Source organism: Lutra lutra, chromosome X (genome assembly GCF_902655055.1).
Source record: "Lutra lutra chromosome X, mLutLut1.2, whole genome shotgun sequence".
Classification (NCBI taxonomy): Eukaryota; Metazoa; Chordata; class Mammalia; order Carnivora; family Mustelidae; genus Lutra; species Lutra lutra.
Window position 1 is genome coordinate 30,241,636 of NC_062296.1, and position 20,038 is coordinate 30,261,673.

The 20,038-nt window shown below is 39.3% G+C and overlaps 1 pseudogene; it reads left to right on the forward strand.

Moving 5' to 3' along the window:
* The first annotated feature begins 14,161 nt into the window (after positions 1 to 14,161).
* Positions 14,162 to 15,682, forward strand: LOC125091442 (F-box/WD repeat-containing protein 2-like; annotated as a pseudogene).
* The last annotated feature ends 4,356 nt before the right edge of the window (positions 15,683 to 20,038 follow it).

Here is a 20,038-nt window from a genome sequence, read left to right on the forward strand (position 1 = left end):
TAAACATTTTTAATGATTTGAGAAGACAGATATTGGGAAGGCTGAGGTCCTTGAACTTTGTAAACAAAAGGGACCTATTCAAAGTGTTGTAGAATATTTGTAGGTGATTCCTTGAATCAGTTGCACAATATTAAGACACCCACAAAGAAGATGAAAATCCATGGTGAAATAAAATAGCTCTGAGACAAATAACTCTCAGAGCTTTCCCAGGGCAGTGAAATAGTCAAATTCTCAGCAGCTAGTGTGAAATTTGCTGTGCATCTAAATAATTCAGTTGAGAATCCCACAAGTGTCATACCTTAGAAATAGGACTGCACAAGTCCTAGAGTAAATACCATCCTAGACTCATGCCACAAAGCCTAAAACTGGCTTCAAAAGCATCAAGCTGATCCAAGAGTACACTTAATGCCAGCCATAACACAATCCAACACTGGCTAAAGCAAGATAACAAATTTCCAGTACTTGGCAATGTAAACTTCACACTGTTGAAGCATCCAGTTCCTATTAATAGACATGCAAAGAGGCAGGAAAGTGTGACCTATAACTTGAATGGAAATAAGTCAATAGGAACAGACCCAGAAATTAGAGAGATGGTAGAATTTGCAGACAAACATTTTAAACAGCTGTTATACATATGCCCAAGGAATTCCAGAAACACATGAAAATGAGAAGAGAAACCAGTGCTACAAAAAAAAAAATCAAATGAATATTCTAGTGCTGAGCAATATACTGTTGAGAACGAAAGCGTTACTGGAAGAGAAAAGCAGTGAGTTAAGTACTGAAAAATAAAGGATAGGCTCTTTAAGATGTAGAAATAGAAACTGTCCAAACTGAGCTACAGTGAGAGAAAATAATGAATAAAGTTAGCAGACCATCAGGGAATCTGGCTAACATATAAATAATTATAATATCAGAAGAGAAGGAGGGCAAAAAAAATTAGAAAATAATGGCTGAAATTTTCCAATATTGAGCAGAAGTATAAACACAGATCCAAGAGTTTCAGCAAACTTCAAGCAGGAAAAAAGCACCACCACCAAAGCACAGTGTGATCCAGTAGATGAAAACCATGAACAGACAAAAAAATCATTCAATCAACCAAAAGAAAGATGAATACACAAAGAGAAAGAATTCTTTTTTTTTAATTTATTCATTTATTTTAAAGAGAGAACACAAACAGGATGGCAGAAGGAGAGAGAAAAATCTCAAGCAGAATTCTCACTGAGTGCAGGACTCCATGTGGGGCTCGATCTCATGACCCTGACCTGAGATCACCACCTAAGCCAAAACCAAGAGTCAGATCAGATGCTCAACCAACTGCACCACCCAGGTACCCTGAGAAAAAATTCTTTATAAAAGATGGCAGATATTTGATCAGAAAAAAATGCATGCCAGAAGACAGTGAGCTTTCAGTAAGTGCTGAAAGAAATAAGAAAATCTTAGCCTGGAATTTTATACCAGTGAAAACATTCTTTAAGAAAAGAAAGCACAAGGGGAGGAGTCAAGATGGCGGAGAAGTAGCAGGCTGAGACTACTTCGGGTAGCGGGAGATCAGCTAAATAGCTTATCTAAAGATTGCAACACCTACAAATCCAACGGGAGATTGAAGAGAAGAAGAACAGCAATTCCAGAAACAGAAAATCAACCACTATCTGAAAGGTAGGACTGGCGGAGAAGTGAATCCAAAGCGACGGGAAGATAGACCGCGGGGGGAGGGGCCGGCTCCCGGCGAGCGGCGGAGCAACGGAGCAAAATCAGGACTTTTAAAAGTCTGTTCTGCTGAGGGACATCGCTCCAGAGGCTTAACTGGGGTGAAGCCCAGGCGGGGTCAGCGCGGCCTCAGCTCCCGCAGGGTCGCAGAAGGATCGGGGGTGTCTCAGTGTCGCAGAGCTTACCGGTATTAGAACGGGGAAGCCGGCTGCAGAGACAGAGCCGAGGAGTGACTCTCAGCTCAGGGTTGCCTTGAACCGGTCGCAGGCTCGGTCAGCTCGGAGCGCGGCCAGAGGCCAGGGTGACGAGAGTCATTTGGCACTGTTCTCTGAGGGCGCACTGAGGAGTGGGGCCCCGGGCTCTCGGCTCCTCCGGGCCGGAGACCGGGAGGCCGCCATCTTTATTCCCGTCCTCCGGACTCTACGGAAAGCGCTCAGGGAACAAAAGCTCCCGAAAGCGAACCCGAGCGGATGACTCAGCGCGGCCCCGGGTAAGGGCGGTGCAACTCCGCCTGGGGCAAAGACGCTTGAGAATCACTACAACGGGCCCCTCCCCCAGAAGATCTACGGGAAACCCAGCCAGGACCAAGTTCACCTACCAAGGAGAACGGCGGAATTCCAGAGGAGAAGAAAGCAAAGCACGGAACTCATGGCTTTCTCCCCATGATTTTTTAGCCTTGCAGTTAATTTAATTTTTTTTTCTTTTTCAATTTTTTTTCTTTTTCTCTTCTTCTGCTAAATTTTTTTTAACTTTTACCGTTTTCTTTTTTTTAACGTTTTTTAAATAGTTTATCTAATATATATATTTTTTTTTCCTCTTTTTATATATTTTTTTATCGGCTTTCTTTTTTTTTAATAGTTTTTTTTTTTCTTTCTTTCTGAACCCCTTTTTATCCCCTTTCTCCCCCCTCACAATTCAGGATCTCTTCTGATTTGGCTAAAGCATATTTTCCTGGGGTTGTTGCCACCCTTTTAGTATTTTACTTGCTCCTTCATAAACTCTTATCTGGACAAAATGACAAGGCGGAAAACTTCACAACAAAAAAAAGAACAAGAGGCAATACCAAAGGCTAGGGACCTAATCAATACAGACTTTGGTAATATGTCAGATATAGAGTTCAGAATGATGATTCTCAAGGTTCTAGCCGGGCTTGAAAAAGGCATGGAAGATATTAAAGCAACCCTCTCGGGAGATATAAAAGCCCTTTCTGGAGAAATAAAAGAACTAAAATCTAACCAAGTTGAAATCAAAAAAGCTATTAATGAGGTGCAATCAAAAATGGAGGCTCTCACTGCTAGGATAAATGAGGCAGAAGAAAGAATTAGCGATATAGAAGACCAAATGACAGAGAATAAAGAAGCTGAGCAAAAGAGGGACAAACAGCTACTGGACCACGAGGGGAGAATTCGAGAGATAAGTGACACCATAAGACGAAACAACATTAGAATAATTGGGATTCCAGAAGAAGAGGAAACAGAGAGGGGAGCAGAAGGTATATTGGAGAGAATTATTGGAGAGAATTTCCCCAATATGGCAAAGGGAACAAGCATCAAAATCCAGGAGGTTCAGAGAACCCCCCTCAAAATCAATAAGAATAGGTCTAGACCCCGTCACCTAATAGTAAAATTGACAAGTCTTAGTGACAAAGAAAAGATCCTGAAAGCAGCCCGGGAAAGGAAGTCTGTAACGTACAATGGTAAAAATATTAGATTGGCAGCAGACTTATCCACAGAGACCTGGCAGGCCAGAAAGAGCTGGCATGATATATTCAGAGTACTAAATGAGAAAAACATGCAGCCAAGAATACTATATCCAGCTAGGCTATCATTGAAAATAGACGGAGAGATTAAAAGCTTCCAGGACAAACAAAAACTGAAAGAATTTGCAAATACCAAACCAGCTCTACAGGAAATATTGAAAGGGGTCCTCTAAGCAAAGAGAGACCCTCAAAGTAGTAGATCAGAAAGAAACAGAGACAATATACAATAACAGTCACCTTACAGGCAATACAATGGCACTAAATTCATATCTCTCAATACTTACCCTGAATGTTAATGGGCTAAATGCCCCAATCAAAAGACACAGGGTATCAGAATGGATAAAAAAACAAAAACCATCTATATGTTGCCTACAAGAAACTCATCTTACACCCGAAGACACCTCCAGGTTTAAAGTGAGGGGGTGGAAAAGAATTTACCATGCTAATGGACATCAGAAGAAAGCAGGAGTGGCAATCCTTATATCAGATCAATTAGATTTTAAGCCAAAGATTATAATAAGAGATGAGGAAGGACACTATATCATACTCAAAGGAACTGTCCAACAAGAAGATCTAACAATTTTAAATATCTATGCCCCTAACGTGGGAGCAGCCAACTATATAAACCAATTAATAACAAAATCAAAGAAACACATCGACAAGAATACAATCATAGTAGGGGATTTTAACACTCCCCTCACTGAAATGGACAGATCATCCAAGCAAAAGATCAACAAGGAAATCAAGGCCTTAAATGACACACTGGACCAGATGGACATCACAGATATATTCAGAACATTTCATCCCAAAGCAACAGAATACACATTCTTCTCTAGTGCACATGGAACGTTCTCCAGAATAGATCACATTCTTGGTCCTAAATCAAGTCTCAACCGGTATCAAAAGATTGGGATCATTCCCTGCATATTTTCAGACCACAATGCTCTAAAGCTAGAACTCAATAACAAGAGGAAATTTGGAAAGAACCCAAATACATGGAGACTAAACAGCATCCTTCTAAAGAATGAATGGGTCAACCAGGAAATCAAAGAAGAATTGAAAAAAATTATGGAAACAAATGATAATGAAAACACAACAGTTCAGAATCTGTGGGACACAACAAAGGCAGTCCTGAGAGGAAAATATATAGCGGTACAAGCCTTTCTCAAGAAACAAGAAAGGTCTCAGGTACACAACCTAACCCTACACCTAAAGGAGCTGGAGAAAGAACAAGAAAGAAACCCTAAACCCAGCAGGAGAAGAGAAATCATAAAGATCAGAGCAGAAATCAATGAAATAGAAACCAAAAAAACAATAGAACAAATCAACGAAACTAGGAGCTGGTTCTTTGAAAGAATTAATAAGATTGATAAACCCCTGGCCAGACTTATCAAAAAGAAAAGAGAGAGGACCCAAATAAATAAAATCATGAATGAAAGAGGAGAGATCACAACGAACACCAAAGAAATACAGACAATTATAAGAACATACTATGAGCAACTCTACGCCAACAAATTGGACAATCTGGAAGAAATGGATGCATTCCTAGAGACATATAAACTACCACAACTGAACCAGGAAGAAATAGAAAGCCTGAACAGACCCATAACCAGTAAGGAGATTGAAACAGTCATCAAAAATCTCCAAACAAACAAAAGCCCAGGGCCAGACGGCTTCCCGGGGGAATTCTACCAAACATTTAAAGAAGAACTAATTCCTATTCTCCTGAAACTGTTCCAAAAAATAGCAATAGAAGGAAAACTTCCAAACTCATTTTATGAGGCCAGCATCACCTTGATCCCAAAACCAGACAAGGATCCCAACAAAAAAGAGAACTACAGACCAATATCCTTGATGAACACAGATGCAAAAATTCTCGCCAAAATACTAGCCAATAGGATTCAACAGTACGTTAAAAGGATTATTCACCACGACCAAGTGGGATTTATTCCAGGGCTGCAAGGCTGGTTCAACATCCGCAAATCAATCAATGTGATACAACACATTAATAAAAGAAAGAACAAGAACCATATGATACTCTCCATAGATGCTGAAAAAGCATTTGACAAAGTACAGCATCCCTTCCTGATCAAAACTCTTCAAAGTGTAGGGATAGACGGCACATACCTCAATATTATCAAAGCCATCTATGAAAAACCCACCGCAAATATCATTCTCAATGGAGAAAAACTGAAAGCTTTTCCGCTAAGGTCAGGAACACGGCAGGGATGTCCGTTATCACCACTGCTATTCAACATAGTACTAGAAGTCCTAGCCTCAGCAATCAGACAACAAAAGGAAATTAAAGGCATCCAAATCGGCAAAGAAGAAGTCAAACTATCACTCTTCGCAGATGATATGATACTCTATGTGGAAAACCCAAAAGACTCCACTCCAAAACTGCTAGAACTTGTACAGGAATTCAGTAAAGTGTCAGGATATAAAATCAATGCACAGAAATCAGTTGCATTTCTCTACACCAACAACAAGACAGAAGAAAGAGAAATTAAGGAGTCCATCCCATTTACAATTGCACCCAAAACTATAAGATACCTAGGAATAAACCTAACCAAAGAGACTAAGAATCTATACTCAGAAAACTATAAAGTACTCATGAAAGAAATTGAGGAAGACACAAAGAAATGGAAAAATGTTCCATGCTCCTGGATTGGAAGAATAAATATTGTGAAAATGTCTATGCTACCTAAAGCAATCTACACATTTAATGCAATTCCTATCAAAATACCATCCATTTTTTTCAAAGAAATGGAACAAATAATCCTAAAATTTATATGGAACCAGAAAAGACCTCGAATAGCCAAAGGAATATTGAAAAAGAAAGCCAAAGTTGGTGGCATCACAATTCCGGACTTCAAGCTCTATTACAAAGCTGTCATCATCAAGACAGCATGGTACTGGCACAAAAACAGACACATAGATCAATGGAACAGAATAGAGAGCCCAGAAATGGACCCTCAACTCTATGGTCAACTCATCTTCGACAAAGCAGGAAAGAATGTCCAATGGAACAAAGACAGCCTCTTCAATAAATGGTGTTGGGAAAATTGGACAGCCACATGCAGAAAAATGAAATTGGATCATTTCCTTACACCACACACGAAAATAGACTCAAAATGGATGAAGGATCTCAACGTGAGAAAGGAATCCATCAAAATCCTCGAGGAGAACACAGGCAGCAACCTCTTCGACGTCAGCCGCAGCAACATCTTCCTAGGAACATCACCAAAGGCAAGGGAAGCAAGGGCAAAAATGAACTTTTGGGATTTTATCAAGATCAAAAGCTTTTGCACAGCAAAGGAAACAGTGAACAAAACCAAAAGACAACTGACAGAATGGGAGAAGATATTTGCAAATGACATATCAGATAAAGGGCTAGTGTCCAAAATCTATAAAGAACTTAGCAAACTCAACACCCAAAGAACAAATAATCCAATCAAGAAATGGGCAGAGGACATGAACAGACATTTCTGCAAAGAAGACATCCAGATGGCCAACAGACACATGAAAAAGTGCTCCATATCACTCGGCATCAGGGAAATACAAATCAAAACCACCATGAGATATCACCTCACACCAGTCAGAATGGCTAAAATTAACAAGTCAGGAAATGACAGATGCTGGCGAGGATGCGGAGAAAGGGGAACCCTCCTACACTGTTGGTGGGAATGCAAGCTGGTGCAACCACTCTGGAAAACAGCATGGAGGTTCCTCAAAATGTTGAAAATAGAACTACCCTATGACCCAGCAATTGCACTGCTGGGTATTTACCCTAAAGATACAAACATAGTGATCCGAAGGGGCACGTGCACCCGAATGTTTATAGCAGCAATGTCTACAATAGCCAAACTATGGAAAGAACCTAGATGTCCATCTACAGACGAATGGATAAAGAAGATGTGGTATATATACACAATGGAATACTATGCAGCCATCAAAAGAAATGAAATCTTGCCATTTGCGACGACGTGGATGGAACTAGAGGGTATCATGCTTAGCGAAATAAGTCAATCGGAGAAAGACAACTATCATATGATCTCCCTGATATGAGGGAGAGGAGATGCAACATGGGGGGTCGAGGGGGTAGGAGAAGAGTAAATGAAACAAGATGGGATTGGGACGGAGACAAACCATAAGTGACTCTTAATCTCACAAAACAAACTGAGGGTTGATGGGGGGAGGGGGTTGGGAGAGGGGGTGGGGTTATGGATATCGGGGAGGGTATGTGCTATGGTGAGTGTTGTGAAGTGTGTAAACCTGGCGATTCGCAGACCTGTACCCCTGGGGATAAAAATATATGTTTATAAAGCTGTAAAAAAAAAAAAAAAAAAAAAAAAAAAAAAAAAAAGAAAGAAAGGATGAATCCACAAGTTTTGTAGCAACATGGACGGGACTGGAAGAGATTATGCTGAGTGAAATAAGTCAAGCAGAGAGAGTCAATTATCATATGGTTTCACTTATTTGTGGAGCATAACAAATAGCATGGAGGACAAGGGGAGATGGAGAGGAGAAGGGAGTTGAGGGAAATTGGAAGGGGAGGTGAACCATGAGAGACTATGGACTCTGAAAAACGATCTGAGAATTTTGAAGGGGTGGGGGGTGGGAGGTTGGGGGCACCAGGTGGTGGGTATTGTAGAGGGCACGGATTGCATGGAGCACTGGGTGTGGTGCAAAAATAATGAATACTGTTATGCTGAAAAAAAATTAAAAAATTAAAAAAAAAAAAAAGAAAGCACAATGAAAACACACAATCAGTCAAATAAAAGCTGTGAGTGGTCATGCATTACAAAAACTTGTCCAAGGACATTCTTCAGATTGAAGGAAAACTTATATCAGTCACAATTTAAAATTAATATGAAGAATATGTGGGTGAATAAAAGAGTTAGATTTATCATTAACTTACCACATGAAACAACAAATAAACCACATGAGTATATTAAAATTTGTCCTCCAAATACCGGACAGTAGGTAATGATGGACATTGATCTCCAAGAATCAGAGAAGAAATAACCTGTTCTTAATGTTGCCCAGGTACTGCCTAGAGCAAATCCCCAGGCCACAGAGAACAGGATGGGGGACTCAAGTGAAGCACAGCAGTCTCCCTGCGTTGAAGACATGGAGCTAGTAGTCTGGGGTGGCCAAGACACCTAGAATTCAGAGGGACAAGTAGTGAAGAAGAGAGAAGTGCACAGGGAACTCGGTAACTGCAAAGCAATCTCCTGGAGTTTTGTTGTTGTTTTTTAAGATTTTTATTTGTTGATTTGAGAGAAAGAGAGTGCCAGTGGGGTGGGGAGGAGCAAAGGGAAAGGGAGACTAACACGAGGCTCGATCCCAGGACCCTGGGATCATGACCTGAGCCAAAGGCAGATGTTTAACCCACTGAGCCACCCAGGTCCCCCCTCCTAGAATATTTAGCTAAATGTCAATCATTGCATATGGGTGAGGTTACAGAAAGAATCATCCAAAAGAATTACAGAAAAAAAAAATCTTAAAACTTATATAAGGCTAGGCATGAAGCCCATTCCCACCACCCAGAGTGAACAGTCTCAATCTCATAATTCAGAGCATTGGGTGGAGTTCTCAGAAGTTTTTTTGTTTGTTCCTGTTTTTGTTTTTACCTCAGGAACAGGAAAAATAATGCTAGACTAAACACCGGTTTGGTGTCATCTAACAACAATAAAAACAATACCCAAAGGGATCAAACTTTTTCCATGTAACATAAATAGGCCCCAGAATGAAGCTCAAGAATATTTTTAGAAATGCCACCATATCCATCATCAAACAAGATGAAATTCACAATGGCTGTTATCCAGTCAGAATTAACAGGCATGCAATGAATAAGGAACATAGTAATGTAACAATGATGAATATTTATCAATCATAAATGACTCCAAATTGACATTATAGATTAAGTAGACATAAACATTAAAACAGTTTTTAGTATAGTTTCCATATTTTCAAGAAGCTACAGAAAAATTGAATATATTACACAGATACATGGAAAATATAAATAGACCCTAATAAAATTCCTAGAGATAAAATATCAATGCCTAAGATAAAAAATACAGTGAATGTTATTAAGAGCAGAGCAGACAGTGCAGAATAAATGATTAGTGAATGCAAATGTTATAATAGAAACTATCTGAAATGAAGCAGAGGGAAAAAATGAATAGGGCATATGTGCACTATTAAAAAAAAAATCCAAGCTGCCAATATATGTGGAATTGGAGTCCCTGAAGGAGAGGAGAAAGTGGGGGAATAAAAAGAGTATTTGAATTAATGGCTCCAATGTTGATGCAAATAATCAACTTACAGTTTCAGGAAGTTAATGAACTCTAAGCACAAGACACATGAAGAAATTGACCCTAAGTTATGCTGTGATCAATCATGTAAGCCCATCAATAAAGAGAAAATATTAAAAGCATTTAGAGGAAAAAGCATGCTTATTATATGCTCCAGAAAAAAGATAAGGACAATGGTAGATATCTTATTGAAAATAATATAAACTATAACACAGTGGAGCATGAATTCTTTACTCAGTGAAAATTTCTTTCAAAAATGAAGGTGGAGGGCACCTGGGTGGCTCAGTGGGTTAAGCCGCTGCTTTCGGCTCAGGTCATGATCTCAGGGTTCTGGGATCGAGTCCCATATGGGGCTTTCTGCTCAGCAGGGAGCCTGCTTCCCTCTCTCTCTCTCTGCCTGCCTCTGTCTACTTGTGATCTCTCTCTGTCAAATAAATAAATAAAATCTTTAAAAAAAATGAAGGTGGAAATAAATACAAATTTAAAAAAATACAAATAAAAATAATGAAGGTGAAGAAAGCAGAGGGGGAGGACACTTCCAGTATGGCTGCATGATGATTTTGGTAATTCCTATCCTGGAAAAGCAGCACTAAAAATGGACAAAATTATTTTTTGAAAGACAGCTACCATTTAAAGACTATGGAAGTTTGTCACAGACATTAAACAATGTAAGAAGCATTTGAGAAAATGTACTGAATCTTAGCAAAAACAGTGAAAATCCATGGTGTTTTAGCCTGGGGCTTCTCCCAACACAAACATCCCTCTTGACTCCATTTTGAAGAAATACCACCAGGGTAGTAGGAGGGGCTAAGATTATTTGGAGCAGGGTGCAAAAAATTCCACATACAGCAATGTTGTTTTCCAGCTGAGGCCCCAGACACCATGGAGCAGAGAAAAAAAAATCCCCACTTTTCCCCTGTTTGAATTCCTGACCTGTGAAATCCATGAGACACAATCAATGGTTGCTTTACATCATAAGTGTTAGGTTAATTTGTCACACAGCCATACTAACTGAAGATATCTGTTACATGAAAACCTCCATAAAAGGGAAACCTGACATGGCAGTGTTTTGAGACCCAGATGTTAGGCCAAAGTTGGAAAAGCCTTAAGGTTATCAGAAGCAGCATGAAGACTATCATAAAATGTGTCATTTAAGGCTTAAAGGAAAGTGAGGAACTTATTATTGGAACATGGAGGAAAGGAAAACCTTGTTCTGCAGTGGCTGTAAGTTTAAACACAATGTCATCCACAGGCATCTGGAAAAGAGAAACTATATATGATAAATTGAACGATGCAACTAAGGAAATTTGAAGCAGGGTATCAAAGGGGCCATCTAACATCTTCTTGTTCCTTATAGAAAAATGCTAGAGAATGGGGGGTTAAGGGGGTAGGAGAAGAATAAATGAAACAAGATGGGATTGGGAGGGAGAAAAACCATAAGTGACTCTTAATCTCACAAAACATACTGAGGGTTGCTGGGGGGAGGGAGTTTGGGAGGGGGGGGTGGGGTTATGGACATTGGGGAGGGTATGTGCTATGGTGAGTGCTGTGAAGTGTGTAAACCTGGCGATTCACAGAACTGTACCCCTGGGGATAAAAATATATTATATGTTTATAAAAAAATAAAAAATAAAAAAAAGAAAGAAAGAAAGAAAGAAATTACACCTCTAAAGACCAAAAAAAAAAAAAAAAAAAAAACCGAAAAATGTTAGAGAAATAACTCAAAGGGAAATCTGTTAAATACAAAGAAAGGTTCAAAAACTATAACTTACAGGCTTTCCAAGATTCTAGATTTAAAGGACGGTTTCAGAGAAAAGAGAAAATGCATAGTAAGATTATAAGATCCTTTGTAAGACTAGAGAAAAATCTAATATGGTACCTCCAAGAATCATTTAGTTGAACAAAACTCCCTTAAAGATCTTTATGAACTCGTCTCATAGATCTTCTCAATTTAACAATGGAATTTGCAAGATCTGAAGAGCATTCAGTATTCCTCAGAAGTTGTATGGGGTGCCCAAATAAACCAGGGCTAAACTCAAAGAGATTTATGAGTGTGGCTTTTGTTAATGGCGAAGATCATGTTTTGATTCATAAGAAAATCACTATGTTTTTGAAAGACTTAAAATGGCTTGAACTACAAAATTAAAGAGATTTTTGTAACCTCAACTTTTTTTTAGAAAAGCTTTTATTTAGTTATTTGACAGAGATAGAGCATAAGCAGGCAGAACAGCAGGCAGAGGGAGAGGGAGAAGCAGGCTCTCCACCAAGCAGAGCCTGATGTGGGGCTCGATCCTAGAACCCTGGGATCATGACCTGAGCCGAAGGCAGACACTTAACTGACTGAGCCACCCAGGTGTCCTTGTAGCCCCAACTTTTTATGAGTAGGATGCATGGTAAAAAAAAGAAAGAAAGAAAGAAAGAAAGAAAGAAAGAAAGAAAGAAAGAAAGAAAGAAAGAAAGAAAAGAAAGGAAGGAAGGAAGGAAGGAAGGGAAAAGTCAGCTATAAACACATAGGAAAGATGAATAAAATCATGGAATCAAAAGCTTTGATGAGTCATTCCCAGGCCATAGGACTGAGCCCTCACCAAGGAACTAGCAACATATAGCAAACTGGATCTCTGAATTGCTGTGGACCTTTGACTCCAACATGCCTCGTGCTTGTCTCCCTTTGCAAAGGAGTATCTATGCCTGTCAAACATTTCATGTTGGTGTGTGTATGTGTGCATGTGGGTGTGAGTGACAGATAATATCTCTTCAGTTCACAGGATTTTCAAATCAAGAGGAGCTGTACTTGACCACATGGACACGAGGTTCGACAGCTGAGCAGCCTCACCCAACAGAGCACAGATCTTGGTGAGGTCCTGGGTCTTGAGATCGAACCTGTCACTTAATGGGATGAGAGTCTGGAGGTTTTGGAAGAGACACATGTGAATTTTGTATGTAAGAAGAGTGTGAATTGTTCGGGCCAGAGGAGAGACCGTGGTAGATGGTAGATCCACGACAGATATATGCCGCATATATGTGACAATGTGAGTAACATCTCCTCCCTCTGAGAGCTGAGGTTTCTGTCCTCTCTCTGTTGATTCTGGGTAGAGAATTGTAACTTCTCTGACCAGCACAGTGTAGTAGAAATAATGTTATATAATTTCTGGGTAGGTCATAAAAAGGATATAGTTTAGATCTGTTCTTCTTTTATCTTGAGATAGTTGCCCTTGAAACCCAGACACCATGTTCTGAGGAACTCCGGGTCACATGGAGATGCCATATGTAGGCTTACCAATGGAAAATCTAAACTAAGGTCTCAATGGACAGTCTGCATAATTTTATACATTAGTGTCTTCAGATTATAATACTCAGGTTTTGGGTCTGCCAACTGGGGGCCCAGCATCATGAAGTAAAGACAAGAAATCTCTATTAAGCCAGGTGTTCATTCCTGTCCCACAGAATATGTGAGCGAACAATTTTGGGATAAATTTTTATCTAGCCTTAGGCAAATAAACAGATTTTCTTGGCATAAGCAAAAAATCGGTCACAAAAAGCACAAACTATAAAAGAAAAAAGTTAACAAATTTGAATTCTTCAGAATCATACTTTTATATCTTTAAAAAGGTGCCATTAAGAAAATGATGAAGGCAGGGGCACCTGGGTGGCTCAGTCAGTTAAGTGTCTGCCTTCTGCTCAGTCATGATCCCAGGGTCCTGGGATTGAGCCCCATGTCCGGCTCTCTGCTCAGTGGAGAGCCTACTTCTCCCTCTCCCTCTGCCTGCTGCTCTACCTGTTTGTGCTCTCTCTCTATAATAAATAAATTAAAAAATATTTTTTAAAAAAGTGAAAAGGCAAGCCACCGAATAAGAAAATACATTTGAATACATATATCTTAAGTAGAACATTTTAACCAAATATAGAAAGAACACTTACAATTCTTTATTAAGAAGACAACTCACTAAAAAAGAAAAGACAACTCACAAATACAATGGGCAAAATAGTTGAAAAATTAAAAAATTACATAGATAGTAAAATATAATAAATATATAAAGATATTTTTAAAAATATAAAAATAGTTAATATAAACATATAGTAGTAAGGACACAATCAACATCAGCTACTCCTAGAGAACATGCAAATTAAAACGACAATGAGAAATGAATACACAGTCACAGAATGATTAACATTTTAGAGGCCCCAAATTACTTATTTGGCAAGTATTTGCAACAACTGGAACTCTCCTGTGCACGTGTTGCTGGTGGAAGTTTAAAATGCTCTACAGGGGTCAGGGCCTTTGTCTTTCTCTCCCTGCAGGTGGGGGGCTGCCCAACGGACCTAGTTGGTGTTAGCCTAGCATGAGGTTGCCGGCCCCTGGGGGGCTTGCTCAGGTCAATTTTTCCATAACTTTATGGAGAGAAGGGACTTCGAGGCGTGGCTTGTTAACATTTCTGTTACATTTCTTTCTCGGAAGAACTGGCAAAAAAAAAAAAAAAGAAAGAAAGAAACTCTGGGGGCACCTGGGTGTCTCAGTGGGTTAAGCCTCTGCCTTTGGCTCAGGTCATGGTCCCAGGGTCCTGGGATCGAACACCACATTGGGCTCTCTGCTCAGCAGGGAGCCTGCTTCTCCCCCTCTCTCTGCCTGCCTCTCTGCCTACTTGTGATCCCTCTCTATGTTAAATAAATAAAAAAAAAATCTTTAAAAAAAAATTCTGGATCACCGGATTAGTCTGAGTGGGGCAGTCCAGCCCAGGCATCTATCTCTCCAATTACTTGGGATACTTCCTCAAACTTCTTCCCCTGGAGCTCAGTTTTTATTTGTTAAAATGGTTCGGTCCTCAGTCTGCATGTAAAAATTTGAGTTGGCACATAATGATTCTGTTCAGGACGCCTTGCCCTGGAAGAAAGTTTGTTTGAAAGCCTATTTGAGAATGAAGCAACTGGAACCTTGAAGCCTTTGAGCCCTCATCATTAATGGGACACACCGCCAGAGGGTATGCACTTGACCACAAAGATGGCTTTCTCTGCACAGGGTCAGACGACTTGTCTGCAGAGCTGTGGGAAGTGAGCACAGGCCAGTGCATTTATGAAATCCAGACCCGCAATTGGGCAGCAGTGAAGTGTGATGAACAGAAGCTTGGGATGGGCTCCTTTGAGAACACTGTGGCTTGTTGGCAATGGAGTTCTGGAAGCCAGGACCCAGCACTTCCGGGATCACGTGGGGGCAGTGTTTAGCATTGACTACAAAGATGAACTGGGTATCTTGGTGAGTGGCTCTGAAGATTTCACTGGGAAAATATGGACTTAATCTGCTGGGATGAGCCTGAACACACGCACTGATGCATGGAATGAGTCACCAAGGTGATTCTGCAGGAGTGTCAAGTCAGATCTCTTTTGCACAGCCCTGGAGACTACATACTCTAAAGTGTGGACAACTATGAGATCAAGATTTGGCCAGCTGGGAGAGAAATCAACTGCAAGTGCTTAAAGATGTTTGTCACTGAGGCTAGAAGTATCTGCCTACCGCCAAGACTTCAGTATGATGGCACATACATTGTAGTTTGGCTGTGCAGGACTTAGTCGGTTGTGATATTCTCAGGGTCAGTGGACTCCTGAGATAGCAAACATGGCCTTGCGTGGCTTTGGAGATATATTTGTCCCATTGTTTGACTACTGTTCCCTGTATATCATAGACTTGCAGACAGAGAACCTGATTAGCCACTGGCCTCTGCCAGAGTACAGGAAGTCAAAGAGAGGCTTGAGCTTCCTGGTGGACAAAGCGTCCTGGGTCAATGGACTGTATGGGCACCATGACACGGGCTTGGGCTTTGCCACCAGCACGCTTGACCACAGGATTCATCTGATGTTGTGGAAGGAGCATAGCCCACATCTCCGGCTGACCACCGTTGACTAAGTTTGGGTGTGGGGGCTGTGGGTGTTCAGTGCCACCTCTATGTCAGTGGATGGCATGAACCAAAGTTCTTGCCTAACAGTTTCATCATGGCGCAGTGCACAATCCTTTATCTGTGTTTGCCAGGGGACCAGGGCTTGGGGCAGGGAAGGGCTCGTTTTCTTGACATACAGCACAGCATGCTAACGGGGTACACCATTGACTTCATTTGTACTTAGCTCTGTTGGTCAGTATTGGAGGATGCATTTTGGATTCATCTTTCTTGAATGTTAGTTTGAAGTAAAGAAAGTTCTATGGTTCATTAACCTGCTTGTTGGTTGCCCATAAAACACATTCTGCCTGAAAAATAACAAAAAAATAAAATAAATAAAATACTACTACCAGTTTGGATATCATTTTAGCTATTTCTTATCAAGTAAAACATACGTTTTCCATATAATCCCACAATTTCAATCTTAGGTATATCCATAAGTTTAAAGAATCCCTGTCTTCTCACAAAATATATGTGTAGCCATTTTCTGTTGGTGCTTTGATATTTGCATGGGGGAATGAGGAATTGGAAATTCCTCGTCTGCTATTTTGCTCCTGGTTTGTTTGCCATAACTATACTGTGATATAATTTCAAAGCAGTTTTATTTATAATTGTCAAAAATTGGGGAAAAAATCCAAACATTTCTCACCAAATTGTGAGTGTGTAAACAAATTGAAGTGTATTTGTCCAATGGAATAGTACTAAGTGATAAAAAGAAAGAAATTATTGATACATTTAATTAAATGGTTGTATCTCAGAAATATTATGCTGTACAAAAGTAGCTATACATAAAGCACATATAAGGTATGATTCACTTTATGCGAAATTTTAGAAGAAGCCAATTGAATCTTTAGTGACAGAAAGCATATTAGTACTTGTCTAGGGCTAGGATTGTTGGGGAAATTGACTGAAAAGATTTAAGACAAAACTGTTGGAGTGATGGAAGTGTTTTCCATATTGAGTATCATAGCGGTTATACAGATATATACATTTGTCAAAACTCATCTGAAACTATACACATAAAATGTCTATATTTTACTTCTGTAAATTGTACCCCAATAAAGTAGATATAATGTCACAAATCATTAGGGAAATGCAAATGAAACTCATTGCATTTAGTATGTTGCAGTTAGTATGATGTATCTGTCAGAGTTCTCTAAGGAAACAGGACCTATAGGATGTATAGGAGTGATTGGGTGATTGATTTTAAGGAACTGGCTCACAAGATTGTAGAGACTGGCAAGTTCACAGACTTCAAGGTAGGTCAGTAGAATGGGGATCCAGGGAAGAGTTGATGTTATGGTTGGAATCCAAAGACATTCTGCTGTAGAATTCACTCTTCTTGGAAAGAGATTAGTCTATTTCTATTAAGATCTTCCAGTGATTAGATGAGGCCCAACCATATCATGATGGGCGATCTAATTTATTCAACATCTACTAGTTTAAATTTAATATCATCTAAAAAACACCTCCGAAGAAACATAAAGAATAATGTTTGGTATCTGGGTACTGGGGCCTAGACAAATTAACACATTAAACTAGACATCACAGATGGCTGTTATTAAAAAAATAATAATAACATGTTGACAAGGATGTGGAGAAATGAGAAAACTTGCAATTGTTTGTTGAAATGTAAATTAGTGCAATCATTATGGAAAACAGCATGGTGGCCCTTCAAAAAAAAAAAAAGAAACAGAATTACCTCATGATGTAGTAAGTCCCCCTCTAGGAAGATGTCCAAAGCAACTGAAGGCATAGACTCATAGAGATTTTTGCTAGTGAAAAGAGCCAGACTCAAAAGCCCACATGTAAATTCCATTTACATGAAATGTCCAGAGGAGGCAAACCCAAGGAGACAGAAAATATATTGGTCCTTGCTCAGGCCTGGGAGAGAGATGGAGGGGGTTAGAAGGTGGTGACTAACAGATATGGGATTTCTTTGCTGTATAAATTAAAGTGTTCTAAAATTGATTGTGACAATGGTGATGCAACTCTGTGCTTATAATAAAAAACGTTGAATTGTACACTTCTTTTTTTAAAATTTTTTTTAAGATTTTATTTATTTGACAGAGAGAGAGAGATCACAAGTAGGTGGAGAGGCAGGCAGAGAGAGAGAGAGAGGAGGAAGCAGGCTCCCCACTGAGCAGAGAGCCCGATACGGGGCTCGATCCCAGGACCCTGGGATCACGACCTGAGCTGAAGGCAGAGGCTTTAACACACTGAGCCACCCAGGTGCCCCGAATTGTACACTTCTTAAAAGATTTTATTTTTGAATAATCTCTACACCCAATGTGGGGCTGGAACTTACAAGCCCGAGATCAAGAAATGCATGCCCTACTGACTGATCCAGCCAGGTGCCCTGAACTATACACTTTATGTGATTGAATTGTATAGTATTTGAATTATACTTCAATAAATATGTTTAAAAAATAATAATAATATATGGCACCTATAGTTGAAATATTAAAAGATATCTAAGAACATTATGGTCACAGTTGTAAAACTTTATTGAAAATAACTAAAGATGACATAAATAAATGCTAAAATTAATTCTGTTCTTGTATAGGAAAACCAATACAAAATGTTACTTCCAATATTCATCCATAGATTCAAAACACTCCAATCAAAATAATAACAGGGTTTTTCTTTGAATTTGAGAACATGATATTGGAGTAAAGACTCTACTGAAGAAAGAAAATGAAAATATTTCTGCTTTATCTCAAAATTTTATGGAAGATACAGAAACTGAGACAATATGGTGCTGGATCAGGCTACATAAGTTGATTAGTGGATCACAATGGTTAGGAAGGAAGGAAGAAAGGAAGAAAGGAAGGAGGGAAGGAAAAAAGAAGGGAAAGGAGGGAAGAAAAAAGGAAGGGAGGAGGGAGGGAGGGAGGCAGAGTGAGAGGGAAGGAAGGAAGGGAGGAAGAAGATAGATGATAATTGGATGATAGATCGATATGTGACAGAAGTGCCATTGCAAGTAAGTAGAAAGGGAATGACCATTTAGTAAGTGATGATATAGTGCTGAGAGAAATATTTATCCATCAATTGAGATACAAAAACCACATGCCACACACAACAATCAATTCACCGTAGGTTAAATACTTAAATGTGAAAATCAAAACTTTCTTAGAAGAATGTATGGAAGAATATTTTTATGATCTCATGTAAGAATGGATTTAAATAAAGTGTATTCTTTAATGATAATTTTTAAAGTAATTAATTAATTAATTAAAAATAAATCTACAAGATTCAAATTCCCTAAAGGAAAAGAGAGATGTGTTTGATTATGTTAAAATTAAGATATTCTGTTCACTGAAAGCACTACATATTTAAAGACAAGTCAAAAATTAAATGAAGGATATTTACAACACATTTAACTGCCGAAGTCCTGATAGACATAATAAATAACCCCTATGACTCAATATAGAAAGCCACAAATGACCCAACACAAAAAAATGGACTAACTCCATGAATAGAATTTCACATGAAACAAAGCTCAAAAATTATAGCAGTGTATGCTAATTTTCATTAGTGATCAATGAATTTACAAATAAAGGCACACAAAATACAGTTTTATACCTTCCAGAGCACAAAAATGAAAAGCCTGCCTATTTCAAGTGTCTTCCAAGATATGAAGTAATGGGAACCCTTATCTCCTACTGTTGGAATTCAAAAACCACGTTGGAAAATAATTTGGCATTATCTGGAAAATTCAAAAATGTGCATACCTAGGAACTCCACTTTCATGCATATGCCATAGAAAACTTCTTGCACATGAGTGTCAGACGACATGGACTGCATCCTTTGTTTAACCATTCTTTGCAGAAGCCAGAGACAAGAAGTAAGCCCAAATGTACATCAGCAGGAGAATGGATAAATTATGGCATATTCTACAGGAATAAAAAAGAAAGCAAGTCTGGCAGCACTCATAATCATGGTTGATTTCAGACAAGTGCATATAGGCTGTTACTGTTTAGAAGTTAAAAGTAAATAATATCTTGTTAATGATATGTTCTGCGCATGGAAGTGTGTTATCCACAAGGCACTGTTCTTCCCAATTAGCACTGGGAGCTATGTTTTCAAGAATCCTCCTCCCTATATAATTCTGCATTTGAGTTGGCCATTGGGAAGGCAGAAGTGAATCAGAGGCTAATATACTAGGAAGTTTGTGGGAGTGAGATATAATGGTAGACAGAGAAGCTTCAAGGACCCTACCTTGTCTTGCTCTTCTGTTCCATTGCCAGTTCTTCTTTCTGATGAATTGCCTTACCTCGCTGGCAGGTTCCAGTGCATCCCTGAGGATTGGCTGTGGTCTCACGGAG